Source organism: Mus musculus, chromosome 15, assembly GCF_000001635.26.
Source record: "Mus musculus strain C57BL/6J chromosome 15, GRCm38.p6 C57BL/6J".
NCBI lineage: Eukaryota > Metazoa > Chordata > Mammalia > Rodentia > Muridae > Mus > Mus musculus.
The window spans coordinates 87,688,462-87,705,615 of NC_000081.6; the positions used below are offsets into that span (position 1 = coordinate 87,688,462).

At 48.2% G+C, this 17,154-nt stretch overlaps 1 protein-coding gene across 6 annotated transcripts in view; it reads left to right on the forward strand.

Moving 5' to 3' along the window:
- Tafa5 (TAFA chemokine like family member 5) overlaps positions 1 to 17,154 on the forward strand; it is a 215,146-nt gene that overhangs the window by 144,243 nt on the left and 53,749 nt on the right. The gene's annotated exons all lie outside the window — the stretch shown is intronic.

Here is a 17,154-nt window from a genome sequence, read left to right on the forward strand (position 1 = left end):
GGTTAAGCTCTCAGTGGGAACACTGAAGGGCAGTTTCAAGTTGTGGCATGTAGGAAGTGTGTAAGCTCTTAATGCAACTGTGCAGCTGCAGGCTGGTTCCCTAGTGTCTGAGTTGTGGGCAGAGAAGCATTTGAAAGCTGTGTGTGAAGCCTTCCTGCAGCCTGGTACCCCTTTTGTGTCTTGGCGTCTCTGTCTCCCTGAAGCCTAGATCTGCCCTTGTGAGGGTCTGCAGTTGGCTTACACTAAGTTGGGTGAGCCATATGTGAAAATGTTCAGGTTTGCAAGTTGACTAGTATACACAGCCATTATTATTTTGTATATAAGCACATCTGTAATTCAGCTATCCAAACAGAAGTAGCCTTCTGACCATGCTAGGAAAAGAAGAGCAGGTAACATCCAAATTAAGCAGAAGCGAGAAAGCAGGAATGGTGAGAGGGAAAGCAGGGAATTTGACAATGATTGGAGTTGGATGGCCTGAATCTGGTAAGTGGATAAAAAGCAGAGAGGGGGAGAGAGAGAAGAGACAGAAGGCTCAGACCATCACATGGGAACAGAGGATGGGTCTACCACATAAAGAAATCAAGAGAGTTAAAGAGAACACTGCAGATGACTGCAAATGTGTAAGATGACTTCAGGGAGAAGGGTGTAGACATCCATAGAAAGGCATAAACAACCAACAGTGACTCAAGAAGTAGTTGAGTTGTGGTATGATAAGAAGAATCACAACTGATGAGCACACAGCCTCCTAATAAGAAATCCCCAAGATTTCTCTGGTGAATTCATGAAGGCTTCAGAGAATTGGAACCAATTGTCCTCAAACCCTTGGGAATATCAGCATATTGAACCCACCTTCTATTTCCCTCTGTCTCAGCCAGGGTTCTCTAGAGAAACCAAACCAATAAAACAAAGATTCATTAGATTTGGCTTACACACTGTGGTCTGGGGAGTCCAACATACCAGAGGCTGAAGAGAGCCCTCTAACTGCCCAGTCCACAAAGCAAGGCACTTCAGAAGTCCCAGTCATCAGCTGGAGGCCTGGAGGATCATGGAGAGCCACTAGTCTTCAGTCAACATCGGAAGACCAAGAAAGCTGGTTCTGATGTCATCCAAAGGGGCCAGAAGCAGTGGCTGGCAGTGGTGGCAGCAACAGCAGCAGCTGTCAACAAGTAGATTTAAAAAACAAAACAACAAAAACCAAGCAAACAAGATTTTTTTTCACCCTTCCTACTATCTATTTCATCAATGAAAGATGCTCCCACATTCAGAATGGGCCTTCCCATTCTCATTCCCATGTCTCAAGCATGGCCAGAGGATAACCTAAGCTAGATAATCTCACATGTACCTGGAGGCTGACAGTGTTAACCACCACATCTGTGATTGAGGTATCCTCCTGACAGTTGAAGAATCAGCAAAGACATTTCAAGAAAAACTGTAGGCCTTAGACATCAGAACATAAAGGCGCTTCATGCCATAAGAAACCACATTCAGTGAGAAGAACCAGGCACGGCACCCCCATGGAATTCCTCTCAGGAATGCACAGTTGACTCAAGACATAACAGCCAGCCACTGTCACAAGCTCGTACACTGTGGTGTCAGTGAATGCAGAGAGAGCTTGAAATTTGCAATGAAGATGCCGGACATCCCAAGAGAGGAGGTGACCTTCAGCATTGCAGGGCCATCTCTCAAACACCTGCTCCCTGTGCCATGCTGGGTGGAGGGAGACAGGGTGCTGTGCTTCACATCAGAAACAAGACAGGGTGTATTCTTTCTGTACTCCACGATGTGTGCACAGGAGGGTGAGGCTGGACAAGTTAGGCAGGAAGTCAGGGAGGAGCAGGAGGAGGACTGAGGAAAGGAAGGGTGAAGGCAACATCCCAATTGGAAAATGGGCAAAGTAAAAATCCTTGCTCAGAGATGACCTGTGATATGAGAAAGCTAAACCCATGAATGCTGTACTCTCTCTCACACACACACCACACCCAAAGAGAGTACTCAATAAGAGTTTGGGGAAGAGTTGTAGCATGTATTTGTAGCTCCGGTGTTGGGCAGACAGAGACAGGAGAACCTCTGACACTACCTGGGAACCCAGTCTAGCCTTCTAGACAGGTTCCAGGTCTCACTGAGAGACTTGGTCTCAAAAAACAGAGTGGAGGGCTCCTAAGGAGTGACACCTGAGGGTGTCACCTCTGTGTGAACATGCATAGACACAGCTTTAAAAAAAATCCTGTGCATGGTATTATCAAGAATAGGGCACTCAGCAAAAATTATAACAAGCCAATGTATAGTGGCATATGCCTGTGACTCTAGCACTAAGAAGAGAGGCTTGAGGCTTAGGGATTTATGGCCAGTCTTGGCTACAAAAGATCTAGTCTCAAAAAAAAATTAAATAAAGTAACAAATAGGTATTTGGTTAACCAGGAAGTGATCTTTTACACCAAAGTCTATGAAATAATTGAGACCGAGGTTGGCTTGGGAGCTCCATCCCTCTCAGGTTAGGTTCTCTGCTACTTTGTGTGTTTCTGTTGAATTTCACAATACACTGCATCCTCGGCATCTCTTCTCTCTGTGTAGCCTTGTATTCCACCCCACCTGAAGGAACTGTCTCCTTCACTCAGCATCGTCCCCTGCATAGAGCCTGTCTCCTGGGTCTGACATTGCTCTATGGGTGTTCATCTCTTCTCTCTGTGTAGCCTTGTATTCCACCCCACCTGATGGAACTGTCTCCTTCACTCAGCATCGTCCCCTGCATAGAGCCTGTCTCCTGGGTCTGACATTGCTCTATGGGTGTTCATCTCTTCTCTCTGTGTAGCCTTGTATTCCACCCCACCTGAAGGAACTGTCTCCTTCACTCAGCATCGTCCCCTGCATAGAGCCTGTCTCCTGGGTCTGACGTTGCTCTATGGGTGTTGTCCAATCCACCTAAGATCTCTGTGCTGCCCGATTGGAGTTGGATTCCAAGCAGCTTGGTCACGAGCAAGGCCAATGAACCTGCCAGGGCCCCAGCGGGGAACGTGGGGTTCCTGCTGTTCTGGTGTTGCACTGAAGCTTGCCCGTCCTTGATGTTTAATGTGCTCAGGACACACTGCCGATCCTGTTGCTCCGTCTTCATGGTTTAATCAGTGTGTGAGAATAATCAGCGTGTACAGGAAGACATAGCTTTGAAAAGTCTTTGAGGAAATTCTCTCCAGGAAACCCAGGAGCTGATGGGCCCAGCATGTGGTGACAGCCTGCATGCTCTGATTATGGCCATCAGTAGGGGACACTCTGACACTTCCTGGAGAAGGGTACAAGAGGGCAAGATGCCACAGAGCCGCAAGCCATTCCTCACTGGGGTGAAGGCGATCTGCCGACACTGTGTTTGATGGTGCCCACGGGATGCTTGGTGCTCTGTGAGAAGGATGGAAACAGGCAAGCCACCCGGAAGTGGCAGGTTTGCATTCCCTGGTTTCTATTGTGTTCATGTCCACAGCCCTTCAGCCTGGGCAGGTGGTTTGCACGGTGCCCAGCTCTGCAGCGCCAGACTCTCAGAATGGGATGTAAATGTGGGTGATGTCCAGGAACCCCAGATCCCAGCTATACCCAAACTGGACAACGGGCTCTTTATACAGTTAAATTCTAGCCATAGCCAGTGTGGACGTAACCTGACTCCCAGTTCCCTCCAGCTCACAGGAGGTTTTGCATGACTCATTTTCACAGTTTTAGAAATTCCACCCAGGAAAGCCCTGCTGGTATGTTGAGGGACTCTACATTACAAACTGGGAAATGGAGGCTCATACAAGGTAGAGTTGGCTCAACACACACAGTTAGGGAATAAGGGCAGATGGAATGCCTGTTCCTCCATAGAAACATCTGAGCTGGCCCAGGCCTGAGACATTGGGGTATAGAAAGCAGAGAGTGAGGTGTCAGAGAACATGAGAGGTGCAGGAAATAAGAGTCTGCACTGTGGCATGCGCCACGATGTGGAAAGAGCAGACTGAGACTGAAGCACCGGTGGAGAGCTTTCTAGAGGAGGTGATACCCATACCAGGTCTCCTACAGAATAGGTTGCATCTGCAGGCAGTGCATCTAGCCAACTTGGCAGCACTGGGCAGTTGGTCCATCCAGGGCAAGCCTGAGACCGTGCCAGGAGCAGTACCTTCTAGACTCAGAGTGAGGTGAGACAGGTGTCCTGCTTCACAGGGACTGTGCACGACTTCCTCCACCTACCTATGCAGATACACTGTCCCCAGTGTCATAGACTATCACCAGCGTTGGGCCTGTGGAATATTTTGCTGTGGACACTAGGTCACAGGATCCAGAGATCTTAGGGAATCGTTTCATGGAAGGAGTTCAGCTCTACCCTACAGGCCTACTAGAAGCCTAGTCTAGGGGAGGATTCTAGATCACTGACCTCGCGGGTTCTAGCTTCATTAATACACCCGTTTTCCAGATTATAGCATAAGTGAAAAGGTATCAAGACAGAATGGCTTCCTGAAGGAGGAGGCTTACATCCCCACTGTGCTCTGGGCCATGCTGTGAGATTAGTGTTATTCCTAGAATGGGGCATCCCACAGGTCTGTGTGCAGGAACTCACTGTGCAGTTAACTGATGGCAGTGACCTGCCCATCACAGCTGACCTCATCGCCATCTCCCTCCCAGACCCCTGGCTGGCTCAAGGCTCAACATGACCCTTCTTTGAACCCCATTGCTGTCTTTGATGGCAGCTAAGGCTTCAGACCAAATGCAACAGTTTGCTGAAGAGCAGATGAAAGTCGGGCAGCCTTTCATTTTGACATTCCAGTCACTTTGATCATGTGATATGGCTGAGTGGAGGATGGAAGCATGCCTGTGTCTTCTTTCCTACAATTGATGTAGGCATGCCTGAATGCTTCCAGTCACCTCTGAGATGGACCTGGCTCTGTGCTCCTGGATTCTATTTCTCCTTGGGATTGAGTTTCTTTCAGCAGTGGCCCCAAGTGCTGGCTCTGGTGTTGATTGTCTTCTGAGCACTGAGGGAAAATGACCTTCGACACACCACTCCACCATACCAAGCACCTTTGTGGAGCACTACAGAGGGGTTGAAAGTGACTCCAAGACCTTGAGCTGAACTTGTCCCTGAACACATTTAGGGTCTATTTCTGGTGTAAATTTTATGATCTTTGTGGGGTAGGAACAGGTTGCTGTGAGGAACACCAGATGCGTCTTTCATCCCTGGATGGACCATAATTGGGTAACAAATTAAGAAGTCCATAAGCACCTCCTCTTTCTCTAGCGGTATCTTCTTCTGATGTTATGCTCTCTGGCCCTTTAGAATGCAATCCTATGCTGGACTGTTTAGCTCAGGGTAGGCAGCTGTGTAGCTGACATCATAGCTGGAGTGAGGAATCCTGATCAAGACATCTGCCGTGTCCATGGTCTACCTACCTGAGCAGCAGAATGAAGGAGGGTCAGCCTGTCTCCCAGGCCTTCATTTCTGTGCATGTAATGTAAGGCAGGGTTAAGGTGTTCTTTTTAAATACATCTGTATTGAATGTGCACTGGTGACTTCCATGTCGTTATCCCCTAGACATTACGAAATAACAACTAGTTATGTGGTGTTTACTTTGTGTTAGGTATTATAAGTAATCCATGGGTGATTGAAAGCTTAGCCGTGGATGTGCATAGATCTTTCTGCCAACATTACACTTTTTAATGTAAAGATTTTGATCATCTGGGGATTTAGGAGTATTTGAGAGTACTGAGAGACAACCGGGCCTCCTTTGAGTGGTGCAAAGATCATCAGTGACTAACATTGAAATGTCCCCAAGCATACCATTCCCTGGGACCTGCTTTTCCTCTTGTGTGATACAGTTGCTGGGGAATCATGAATGATGATCATCTACTCATCCAGACTTGCAAAGCTGGAAACAAGGTACTGTTGAAGTCCAAGTTGGTGAACCAGTTTACTGGATCACTTACAGCATTATGGGTGAGGGAGCTGAAATCCAAGACAGCTGTATCCCCCACACTTACCCCAACATAGGTAATTGCTCACAGACTCTAGAAGAATGTAGCTCATGATACAACTTTCAGTCAGCTAGACAGGTTTTGGAGGTTCTCTTCCAGGCAACTTGGCTTGTCTAGGAACATCTCTTAGGAGTTTTTTTTGCTTTTATAGTGTTTTCAGAATGAGCTTGGGATGGTGAATCTGATCTGTTTTAGGGAGTTCCTAAAACTTCTGAGTTGTTGGCTTCCTGAATATGGGGTGCTTCCCTGGAGAACAGAATGGTTCATCTCCTTTGAGATCATCCTGATCTTAGCAAGCTTTCCAGCATGGTGGAAGGTTTTACCTGGGAGAACACCGCTTCTTCAGAGCTGCGTTCGCATATCCTCAGATAGTCTTTGTGGAGCAGCATCTACACTATTACACAGGCTCACCAATACACCTGTGGAGACAGGTTTTTAAAAGACTGTGCAGCCACATAAAACTACAGATCCAAAGAAGTGATTGTCCTGTAAAAAAAAAAAAAATATTGCTGAGACATACAATAGGCATATGCATGTATATGTGCTATGATGTTGAACTCCGACCTTCCAACAGTCTCTGCTGTCCCATGTCTGCTTTCCTGGACTCCACAGCTGAACTTGAGCAGCCCCTCTGCTTCTGGGGTCACCACATGTCATCTGTGAGAACCATTCACACCTGTCATGGCAGCATTTCCAAGTCTTTTCCAGTGCACAGTTTTGTCCTGTGACGACACCATTCTGTTTGTCTACTCTACATAGGTACTCTGAATTCTAAGTCCTCATCATGAGCCAAACTGCTGTAAACACAAACGTGCGTCTTTTTGTGGTAACCATGTGTGCATCTCTTCCTGTAGGAGTACCTGTAAGTGGTGGGCTGAGTTAGTGATGATCAATACTGCCAAGGGGTTCTCAAAGCAGGTGCACTGTTGAGCATGCCGTCTGCAGCCATGGGCGTGCCATTTGCTCCGAGTTCTTGCCAATACTTGCCATCCTCAGTCTGTAATTTTAGCCACCCTCTTGGAAGCACATGGAATTTCCTGGTGGTGATGACGTGGCTCTCTCTATTAAATTTCATTATGTTTAGTGCTAACACAGAAAATCGTCTGGTGCCCTATTGAAGAGTTAAATTGTTGCCACCACAGACTGTCTATCTGCCCCTTGTCCATTGCTGGCTCCTGCCTCTTTGTACAGACTGTCTACCTGTTTTTGCCCAATGCTGGCTTCTGGCTCTTTGTTAGGTGTATTGCAAGAGGCCCTCTGCTTCCTGTGTTAGAGTCCACTGCCGGTACCCTAACTTGATGGGTGGCTGGCCTGGCCTTTTGCCTAACAGGATACTTTGGTAAAGAGAAATCTTCATGTCTAAAGCGCCAAGCTTTGGCTTTACAGCCAATGTCCCTATTCTGTGGCGTGAACACCACCTGACTCGATGTGGAGAGGGATGGCCTTGCTTGCTCCACAGTCCCTGTGCCCGGGTTCCACACTCAGGCCCTGTTCATCTCTGGTCCTTAACCACTGTGGTATTTGACAGCTCTTAAGTTTCACGTTTCTGCCAGTGGAATCCTGACAGATCTGGTGTCACTCGTTGGAAAGTTCCAGCATTTTTCTTGAGATGATGATTTTGCGTAACATTCCAAAACACTTTTTTTGAGGTGGAATAGAGGAGATGGGGGCCTCGTCTCTGATTATATTATGTCTAATTAGCTAATCATCTCGTACTATCTAATCAGTAGCAAGCGGAGGCTGCCATCACTCAGATTACCATGTGTATTTGTGTCCCCCCCTCCCATGGAATGCTAACAAACTCATTTCTGTATCCTTTTTCCCTTTCTGCCTCTATAAACATCCGGGATGGGGTTGGCAATGTGGGGGTGGCAAGATCCTTCCCCTTCCTCATCAACCTCCTATGTCCAGTCCATGAGAACGAGGGGTAGGTGCCACAGGGCGTTGGTGTGCACCTGCCTTCGAAAGGTCTTTGCTTTTTCTTTGTGTTCATGAGAGCAGATGTGGGGACCAGAGTGATTGAGGCCACAGTGTCCCTGTCTGGGGGGCTTTCAGTCTAGAAAGGAGCTTGGCCCTGTGGGGGCTTCTTCCTTTCTTCTATGGGAAGTGCAGCTGTGTAGTGAGCTCCTGGGCCCCATCTTGCCTGCCAGAGGAAGATGCTGAACTTTAGCTAAAAGACAAGCTTTAAGCCACCTGTCGTGTTCCCTCGTGCCTGAGTGAGACCAGCGTATTTTGTTTTAACTATAGGCTTTCTGTGGGGAAGTTTTTTGAGTTTGTAGGAAAAGAGAGTAGAAAGCACACAAGGTGTCCCTGCTCGTGTCCCCTTACACTAGCAAGATCAGTTACGTAGAGCTTATTGTTACACTTGCTAAAAGCATTGTTTGTGTATTTCCCCTTAGTGTGATGTGATGGGCTCTGGGCTTTATCATAGGCCACCATGACAGCATCACAAGGCTCCTCAGCCCTAAAGCTGTGTCAGCCTTGAGGAGAGGAACGGGATGGGGGTTCTTTGCCACCTTGGTGAGAGACTGATGAGGGGATGCTCATACTCCAGAAAAACTATATGAAAGATGCTCCACAGGTCCCCTTAAGATGGAGGCTTCTTCAACTGGCCTGGCCCTGGCCTGCCCTGTCACCAAATGATTAATGGCTGGGGTCTTCATGAAAGGAAGTAGGATAAGCTTAGGAGCTACTAACCCAGCAGTCAGCCAAAGGTTCTCCTCGTGTAGCCCGCCTACTGGAAACTGGATCCTAGGTGACAAAGTTGAGGAGGTTACCAGGGAAGCTGTTTGTAGGGAGTCCCTACCATGTAGGAGAGGGACAACTGCTGGCCCTCCTGCTGCTGCATGCCCATTGTTGGCAAAAGCATCTGGTGTCATAGAGGATATCTGCTAAGAGCCAGTGCCGCATCCACCCAGCCCAGTCACCATTGTCTAATTGCATGATCATCCACCTGTCTTGTCCAGCTACCTGGGAGCTGGTGCGTGCTGTAATAGGAGGGGCCACGGCCAGCACTGGGAGATAAGCTGGGAAGAGGAGAGGAAAGATTGGAAAAGTTCTAATAGAATTACATTTCCTGAAATAGTGTAACTGTGAGCTTGATGTATTTGCAGCCTTATGGGTTCTGACACGGGAATTGCATACTGGGTGTCTGGAGTCTTCCACGTCAGCGCTCCCCCGCTTCTGCGCCTGCTCTCTCCCATTGATGTTTATTTATCTTGTGGGCTCTGCTTGAATATTGATGCTCCCCGGTGCTCCGCACTGCATTATAACTGCTGCCCGCTTAATTCAATTCCTCCTCCATTCTGACTCCTGACAAGAGTCATTGGCTTCCCACTGCCGAGGAGGCTGCAGACTGTCACCTGTACATGCTGCGGTCTTTAGTAGAGCAAGCCCCAGTGCAGAGGGTGAGGCTGAGTTCTTGGGCTGGCCACCTGCTGCTGATCCACTTTGTCTGTAGAGATGAAAAAAGAAAACCAAGTCACCCGACAGACAGGCCCTGGTCTTAATGTCTGTGCTCCCCCCAACCCCCGCCATGCAAAGTTCTATATCTTAACCCCTCTCCATGTGATATGGTCAGGAAGTAGGGTCTTTGACCCAGCAATTAGATCATAGATTCTGCATCCTCGTGAGAAAAAATCCCCAGAGACTTTTACTGATGAACCAGGAAACAGAGCCTTATCACAAGGCAAATCTAGTGATGCCATAACTGGCCTCCAGCCTCTGAGACAGTGGAAAATATGTGTTGTTTGCAAGGTGCCTGGTATATGATAATATCTCCTGGTATATGATAATATCTCCTGGTATATGATAATATCTATCTCCGGGCAGATACATAGACTAAGCGGTCACCACATCTCCAGATTCTTAGGAAGGAAGATGCAGCTGTGGGCTAGATCAGCATGTGGACTTCCATCTGTGGGGAAACACGGGAATCCACACAGGGGACTGGTGTGTCCCACCTCCCAGCACTCCTTCCATCGAAGCCTCCATAGCTCTGGACTTCAAAAAGGAGAACCTCACTTCTGCATCTGTCTGTTAATCAATCTTCATATCCTGAATCTGTGGCAGGGTCAGAGACCTACTCTCTCCGTAAATCTGGTGTCCCTGGCCCATGTGCCTTCATCATTGGGGGGCAATTCAGTTCCCAGTGAACCATTCATTGTGCCCAGGGAGATCACAGGCAGATTTTACCCTGCCTTTGGGTTTCCAAATAGACGTGTATGGTCTTTACTTTTTATTTCTTCCCAGTAGGGTTTCGGTCTCTCTAAACAGGATATCTTATATGGCTCAGAGACGAGTCTCGTGGTGCCTTTGGCATGGAGCCAGGATGGCAGGCAGGGTATCTGCCAGATGCTTCCTCTTCCAGATCTCCCGTTTTATATGCCCAGAGAGCCTGCTGGTCACCTTGAAGGCTGTCGCAAAGCAGAGCTGAGCTGCTGATCCAACATCTCACATATTCGAAAACCAGGCACCTTCTGGTTAGTTAGTTAGCCCCTCCACATGTCCCCCAGGCCAGGCCGCCGATGATCTCAGCTTACAAGCTGCTTGCCCGTTTTGACTGTCCAGACGTGGGGAAGCTTATCCTATAAAGTTGGGAGGGGTGAGCCATGGTGAGAGGCAGGAGGGGTGGACCCTGGGTTTGATGTGTCATCTACAGCTTCTTGGGGTGGCTGAATCTCACCCACATGACTGCTCTGGGCTGCTAACATGCTCTGCCCCAGCTCTGCCCACCCATAATCTTGTAATTGGCCTCTAATCACTGCGTGCATTTGCCGGTCTGCCATCGTTAATAGTGGCTTTTATGGAAAATAAGTGCAGTGTTAGTTACAGCTCCTTTATTTAGGGCAGTTTTCCTCTGAAGAGGTTATTATGATTTGGTTTACACAGGGCATGGGGAATGTTCTTTTAACAAACGTTCTTGATGGAGGGACACTTCAAATACAGACCCCTTAAAAGGCTGAGTCAGGCAGGTTTGGGGGCACTTGATCTGTGTACCCTCATCAATGTGCTTGTCAGAGCCTGAAGCCTGTGTGCTGTGACCTCATACTCAAAGGAGACTCTATCAGCCCCATGATGCAGCAGTCCCAAGCTGAGGCCACACAGCTCAGTGATAGGAGGGTGTCTGCAGATGGGGCTCTGAGGGCAACCAGTATAGCCCAGTTAGATGGAGGCTCAGGTCAAGTGCTCGGCAGCATTGGGAGGATTTGGGAGCCGTACTGTGCTGGCGGTTCTGCTGTTTCATCAGTTAATGTAAAAACTCTGGGTCCAGGCATTTTGTCATGGCCCCGATGGCCATGACGCACCTCCCCAGTTGTATGAGGGTGATTTTCCATCATGGAGACCATTATGAACCAGGACTTCTCTGCAGCTGGCTTTATGTGCCCCTGGCGACTCCACTTGGGATAATAAATAAGGCAAGGAAACACCGTTTCCAAAGGCCAGGACAGGTGGTACTAACTTATCTGTTTGAATGAAAATCTTAAGCTTTGTTAAGTCAAACTGTCATTGCTCATTACCCATAAATTAGGAGGCCGAGGGGGACCATTGCACACAGGTATTTATCAGAAAACCCTGGCAAAGTGCCTCTATTCCAGAGACACATAAGCCTGGAGGAGCAGAACATGCCAGTTAAATCATACCTTTGACGTTCCAGTAGCACAAAGGATGGGAAAACTGTCCTCTGTTTTCAGGCTCCCAAGCATCAGAAGCAAGAACCTATGAGAAGTATGTCCTGAGTCCTGGCGCCCTTTAGGACCATGTGGAGCATGGCCTTCTGTCCTCTGATGGGCATCTCCAACTCCTTAGTGTTCATGTCTACCTGCAAGGTTTAGCTGAGTAGCTTTGGACCTGAAGTGCTCTTCACTCTGGTTAATGGGGTTTGTGGTTCACCCTCCTATCTTTACCCATAACAGAGATGCCTCAAAGACACCAGTGTCTGAAGGGTACTATTTGGCAGCGGAATCTCCCAGATGCCAGCAAATCTGCACTTACCTCATTCAGGAGCAGATAGGTTGCTCTTGGCAATACCTTGGTCTCTTAAGACCTGTGAAAACTTTGGGTATCTCCCAACCTAGACAGACAGGATACTGCTTGCATCCTATACATAGTCTCCCATGCCATCTTGGTACTGGTTCCACCCAGCAGTCAGAGCATTGTTAGCTTAGCTGGCTGACCTAGTGCCAAACTACAAGGGAGATAAGAGGGTACCTCCATCCATGACCCAAGCTATATCTGATGAAAGGCTGTGAGAAAGACCACTTGCATTCTGATCCCAAGTCTTGTACTTAGAGCTCCATGTCTTTGAAGTAATCCCTTCACCTTCTCAGGTCTGATTTCACTCTTTGATCAAGTGGAGAGGATACTGAAACTAAGGTCAAGAGGTAGCATCAGTGAGGCAAGGTCAGGAAACAGCTGACACTATCATCTGGTATTTCCTAAGATCAGCCAAAATGCACAGTTGACTAAAACCTCCTGCTAAATCCTTCTCTGTTTGGGTTCCTGGATGTTCATCCTGATTGGGGAAGACAACTTATGGGAAATTGTCCTGCTTCATACACATTTGCTCTCTGCTGCAATAGTGTCTACTTTAATTATCTTAACAATGGGCATCCAATGTTGAATATCAAGACAGAAGGAAAAATAGGGTATAGAGAAGAAAATGGAAATAATTTTTATCACCCTGAAGAAATGGCTGTTGATTGTTTAAGTGTCATGAACTCTACTTGAATTTACCATGGAACAAAAAGGAACATAAGATTGAAGAACCTGCCAAGTGTCAGACATTTCCACAGGCCTGGGCTGCAGAGTGTGGTATTTTAGCTGGGTATAGAACAGCTGATTTTCTTGCAGAGCTGGGAAGATGGTGCTTCTCTCTCACAGCTGCTCCATGGCTTTTCATCCTGGTATGGTATGATATTTCAGGTATTCCCCTGTCCCCATAGAACGTGTGCACCATTCTTTTGAATGATCCAATTGAGTGGTACCACTGGTTTGCCTCTTTTGGGAATTGAAGTTTTAATTGGACTAATGGATTTTCACCTGATATCTCTGATTACTTTCTTTCCCCTGTAACCACCATTCTTGAAAGTCCTGCAGGGAAGTTGTTGTCAGCGGGCTCAGGCCTCAACACTGGAGCATGTGTGAGTGATTAGTTGCTATGTGGGCCAGAGTGCTCCGGGTCCATGGTTCAACTTCGGCTCCCAACCAAGGTTGCTAAGTCTGTAAGGTGTCACCAGTTTGTTATTCCACAACTCACAACATGCTGAGACTCATATCATCTACAGAAGAAGTTCCAGAGAAAACCACAGGGTTCTTCCCCTTTCCCTCATATCTGGCCCCTCACTTTCCTTGCTAATACAAGGACACCCCCCACAAACATCCATGAATTTTGGGGGCCCTCTTTGAAAGGCTCAGATCTTGCTGGAGTCAGCTTGTCTATCCTCATGCTCTGTTCCTGGCTGTCTCTCTTATTTCTCGATGAGAGAAACTTAGGAAGATGCCCAGCCGGGAGACACAGGCTGCACTGCCCTCACAGCAGGGAGAACAGTGCTACGACAAGCAGGGCATGCCCATTATTACTGGATTGAGAAGACTTTATGTTCTAGACCTCTGTCCTGTGTTTGCAAGTGTGTGGCTGAGTACGAGCATGTGTGTGTATGCATGTATGTATATGTAAACTGTATGTGCAGCTTGAGCCTCTGACAGGACTATGCTGGCCCTATATCCTAAGGGTGGACCCATAGCTCTCCCTACTGGGGTGGTGGAAAATATCTCTACTCTTCATCAGGGTGCCCACATGAATCTCACAGGGACTCAGGTTTTCACCTCTTTACTCCTTGTAAGAGCAATGTCATCTGGGACAGAACTACGAGGATGACACCCATCGTACAGACATAAGTATTGTCTGCTCCCTTAGCATGTGGGGCTCTCAGGGCAGGAAGAGGGAAGGACATCTCCCCCATTGTGCTTCTTAGCATGCTACCTAGGCACTCAAGTGGCAGAATTTTCGGCCACCTCAATCCTCCTTGAGATCCTCCCTGCTCGACAGGCCAGCCGTGGCTTTATCGGTGACATTGCAGAGTTTGCAAAACATGCTTCTGTCTGGGTATTGACTCTGAGCTAATCAATATCAGCATGAGTAGATGCTCCATTTTGGCCTTAATTACTGTCCTACAGGAGTGACACACTGCCAAGGGGCCTGACAAGGGAGAACCCCAGGAGCTCGGGGGAATGCATAGCTTTAGGAGGATGGGCCTTTACACATCTGATCTCTATATGATTGGGCTCCGTTGCCTGGCTCATGCCCTCCAAGCTTGGCTGCTGAGATCCAAGACAAGGGCTTATGTATCAGATTTCAAAGCTCCCTCTGCATTTCATCTGGGGTTCAGCAGTGAGTGGTACCAGGTGGGAATGAGAATCAGGCACCCAGCTACTCAAGTGACCTCCTAGCTGCTGAGCACTAGAACTAGACTCCATGATTTCTGCAACATTCTTACTTTGACTCAGCTCTGTGTGTCTGTTGTCCTTGACCCACCCCAGTTCCCAAGCCAGTGGAGCTTTGGAAAGAGCCAGGCACCTGATCCTTGACAAATCTTCCCTGTTGGTAGCAGTGCTATGGGAAGGGACTTCTTGCCTGCTCAAGCAGTCTGCATGGGCCGTGGTCTTGCTTGGTTGGCTGCACATGTTTTGATATGAATGGGCCAGCCTGGTGGCTAATATTTCACTAGGACACTTCCCACAATCCTTTGGCATCTATAACCTCCCATATCATGGTACAGTGAGTGTCTGACATGCACAACTACCTGGGGAGACACTCTCCCCAGTATTCTGATGTATTCTGATGCCCTGTGTCCTGGCACAAACATACCGTTGGCAAGTGAATACATCTGCCTCTTACTTCCTGCAGGAATGTCAGTGGATCCAAACAATTTCATGTCCTACTTGGGGGCGAGGGGAGTGGGCAAGACTGATTCTTCATTCTCTAGTAAGTCAGGGAGTGCAGCTATGCTGTTCTTCCAGTGGCAAATTCTGTCATTCCATGATCCTGATACGCCTACCTTATCCCAGTGTGTTTGTGGAGATGATTGGAGATGTTGAGTTGGTGGCAGCAGGAAGGGAGCCAGGGAACAGACAAGAAGGACAAATGAGCAAAATGAGCATGGGGTTATAATAGGAACCATGAATGTTCTGGCAAATACGGGATTCCTTTGTGCAAAGGACCCAGGCAGGAGTGTAGGGGGATTTAAGCTGCAAAGGGCACAGGCTCAGTCCTATACCATAGAATAGATCTCTCAGTGTTGGCCAAGGCCTCACAACCACATGTTAGCGGCCATATTGGGAGGGGCTGAGGCACCAGGAGTGAGCTAGGCCTGTGGTGCTGGGAATCTTCAGAACTGAGTCTTGAGATGTAGGTGGGAGGCTGCAGAGCTGGCTGAGCTGAGCAGGGTGAAGAGTCTTGTCTACATAGGAGGGCCTCCCACCCCAGAAGGAAAACTCAACACTCACTTGATGAAGCTGGAGAGAAGGGTCCCACTGAGCAAGTAATCACGCAGCAAAGGCCAGACGAAAAGAAAACCCACGACACCAGATACACCCTTTCCAGTCACAATGAATCTAGTATATAAACCTAGACAAATGAACGCCGGGCTTATCCCTACCATCTTCTGGAACACATGATAGACGGACCATCTTCTGAAGAAAGCTTGCTGTTCTCCGCTCTGACCGTACCATTTAAAGAACCACCTGTCTCCGGCATTCTCTGCTTCTTTTTATAATGTAGTGGTGATCAATTAGCCTATGTGCTTGGGTCGGTGTCCAGCATTTTTTATTTTCTCTTGCAGACCTGGGCAGGCCTCCTGAGCCTCAGTTTCTCCACTTTCAAAGGGCAGGTGTCTCTAGGCTTCACAGAAGCTTTCTGGGGCTGCCTGCAGGGTTTCTCCGGCCGCTGCTGTAGTCATGGTGATTATGGATGGTAGCCATAGTCCAGCTGCCCCACGGGAGGATGGACATAGTGTTTGATACTGAAACTCCACCTGTTTACTGTAAGGACCCAGGTCCTGCTGGAATCCTGCTCCTAGTAGAGGCGACATAAATAATAGATAAATGATAGATGGACAGACTACACCAATATAGGCAGGAAATTGCTTGTCCCACTGCCCAGGGCAATGTCAGCTATACTGGATTCTCAAAACAATGGCCACCCACAGGTAATGACTGGAAGGGGGAGAACGCTCCAGACTAACATGTGATAGGAAGGATGCCCTGAAGAACCCACCAGAAGAGGAAGGTGGGAATCAAAAGAGGAGGAGGACAAAGAGGAGGGAAATACTGTAATACATCACCTCTCTGCTGTGGTGGCTACTGGTTTGTATCTATACATGCCTTCCCAGTGCCTTCCGTTTCACTCAGAGCCCTTTGCTCCTGACAGAATAGAAGAGGAGCCCATGCTAGTCAAAGGCCCTCTCATCCCTCAAGCCTTGATGTTCTCATCCCACAAGTGGCTGAGATCAGAGAGTATGTGCAAGGTGCCTGTACTCGGCTTCTACTTCCCTGCTGTGGAAGGCCACAGTCATTGCCAGCATCCTGACAGGAGTGGGTGTATGGAGGAGTTCTGTTTGGGATTCAACCTGTGGCTTGTGCTTCTGTGGATGTTTTCATTTGTTTTCTAAACCCGGCTAGCTCACAACTGACCAATTAAAGCTTCTGTTGCCTTGAGTTTGAAGAGGAGCACTGAGTGCAAAGTCTCACCTCCTGGACGACCCTCCTCCCATCAGCAACATCTCTACTGACATCACCACAACCACCACCATGTGGTCATCCTGGATGTGAGTGCCCTGTTCCTGAATGGCACCCCCCCCCTTTCCCACCATTTCACCCTACCACTACCACCATTGCATATACCACCACCATGTGGCCATCTTGGATGCACAATGCTTGCTACGAGTTCCCTCTCTCATATCTTCTCCTAAGGTTTTTTGTTTCGTAGGAGCAGTGCCTCACGTTGCTATGTAACCCACTCATTCAGCAGTGGTCATGGTCCACTGCCAAAGGCTCCTCCAGCCTAGGGAAGACACACCACTTCTTTAGTGAACCCATCCTGTGCTGAAGTCACAAGAGCCTGGAGTGGAGTTTAGATGTAACTATAGTGGACTATGGTGCTGGATGCCA